The 1978-nt window shown below is 43.8% G+C and overlaps 1 protein-coding gene across 4 annotated transcripts in view; it reads left to right on the top strand.

Moving 5' to 3' along the window:
- The window catches only part of LOC107719845 (ubiquitin-conjugating enzyme E2 E1-like), a 34771-nt gene that overhangs the window by 28261 nt on the left and 4532 nt on the right, over positions 1-1978 (top strand). The window lies entirely within an intron of this gene.

The raw sequence follows: 1978 nt of genomic DNA on the forward strand, positions 1-1978 counted from the left end.
TGCAGGCAGGTGCGCGTGAGTGTGTGTGTGTGAGAGTGTGTGTGTGTTCAGACAGTGCCTCCTGAGTGTGTGAGAGTGTGTGTGTGTTCAGACAGTGCCTCCTGAGTGTGTGAGAGTGTGTGTGTGTTCAGACAGTGCCTCCTGAGTGTGTGAGAGTGTGTGTGTGTTCAGACAGTGCCTCCTGAGTGTGTGTGTGTGTGTGTTCAGACAGTGCCTCCTGAGTGTGTGTGTGTGTGTGTTCAGACAGTGCCTCCTGAGTGTGTGTGTGTGTGTGTTCAGACAGTGCCTCCTGAGTGTGTGTGTGTGTGTGTTCAGACAGTGCCTCCTGAGTGTGTGTGTGTGTGTGTTCAGACAGTGCCTCCTGAGTGTGTGTGTGTGTGTGTTCAGACAGTGCCTCCTGAGTGTGTGTGTGTGTGTGTTCAGACAGTGCCTCCTGAGTGTGTGTGTGTGTGTGTTCAGACAGTGCCTCCTGAGTGTGTGTGTGAGTGAGTGTGTGTGTGAGAGTGTGTGTGTGTGTGTTCAGTCAGTGCCTCCTGTGTGTGCTTGTATTCAGCTGTTGAGATGCTTCTGTTGTGAAGCATGAATCCAAGTGGAAATGTCACGGGGCTGGTTTGATGCACTCGTCTGTCGTCTCATGGCTGTTACGCTCAGACGCTGACACAGGAATGGTTTGTGTGAATCTTTGCTGCCAAATACGGTCGCCGGAAAGGCAAGTTCGGTTACGGGAAAAACTCGCGCCTAAATTTGCCTCTGATTATTTTTATGTTATATATTTAAATTAGGTCTGATTATTTGCACTGCTCTGAAAACACACAGGGTCAGGTATGTTTGGCCAGCTTTTATACAAGCAGTGAATGAAGTTCCTGCTATGAAGTTTCAGATCCGTAATTTAATCTTTAAATAGTCTTTCAGCTGTGGTTTGCAGCTGTGTTAATATTCTTCTGTTGCTAAAAGCAAAATGCTTGGTTTCCTCTGTTCTGTTGATTGTCTCTTTTTTTAAGAGATACTATAAGCACATTCACACTGTTATGTAGCAGCTCTAGTCTGAAACCACAGCAATTGCTGGCAAGGCATAAAAAGGCATTTCTTTATTCTTGTAAATAAGTACACTGCCTTTATACGTTTACCAAAAATAGTAGGGAGCTGGAAACCACCTGTATTCTTCCTAAATAGGATGAATAATTTCATCCAAATAGATGAAAACTATATTCAAGAAGGGCTGCGAGTATATTTTGCCGGAAGTAAGGTCACTATGATATCAAAATTTTAGGTAGCAGTGGAATTTCACAATTCTTTGAGGCTGCTGTCACTTTAAGACCTAATGCATAGAATCAATATATTGACACACACATGTAATTCCTGATGGACAAAATCAAGTCCTGCCTTATAAGTTTCTTCTCGTCTGAAAAGTCTTTTTACACGGATATATGCAATGATAGGGAAGAAAAGAGATGTGGATCTCTTACTGATGTTCTGCATGTTCATTTGGGAATCAAAGAGACCGTTTAATCCACAGTACATGCTTGTCAACTTTTATGTAGCTATAAACATTTACCATATTTCCTTGATGATTTTAAACTGCACAGGACTTTGCTAGAGAATATGGAGGGCAGCAGCAGAGTCATTTGAGGACACAAATGCTTTGATTCGACGGTCGACTGCTGTGCAGTTCTTGTCATCGAGCAGCTTGCTTCCTCTGTGTGTTTGTGTACGTGATTCAAGGCTTTCAGAAATGCTGCATTGAAATAGCTCAGAATCATCCACAGATGAAAATGGTTCATATTTACTGGTTGGAGGTGTAACAGCACCTAGTCAAGTCAGTGCTGTACTGATAACAGCCTATCAGTCCTGTGTGTCTCTGTGTGTGTGTGTGTGTGTCTGTGTGTGTGTGTGTGTGTGTGTGTGTGTGTGTGTGTGTGTGTGTGTGTGTGTGTGTGTGTGTGTGTGTGTGTGTGTGTGTGTGTGTTTGTGTGTGGGG

This window comes from Sinocyclocheilus rhinocerous, unplaced genomic scaffold (genome assembly GCF_001515625.1).
Source record: "Sinocyclocheilus rhinocerous isolate Xijiao unplaced genomic scaffold, SAMN03320098_v1.1 scaffold1563, whole genome shotgun sequence".
Lineage (NCBI taxonomy): Eukaryota > Metazoa > Chordata > Actinopteri > Cypriniformes > Cyprinidae > Sinocyclocheilus > Sinocyclocheilus rhinocerous.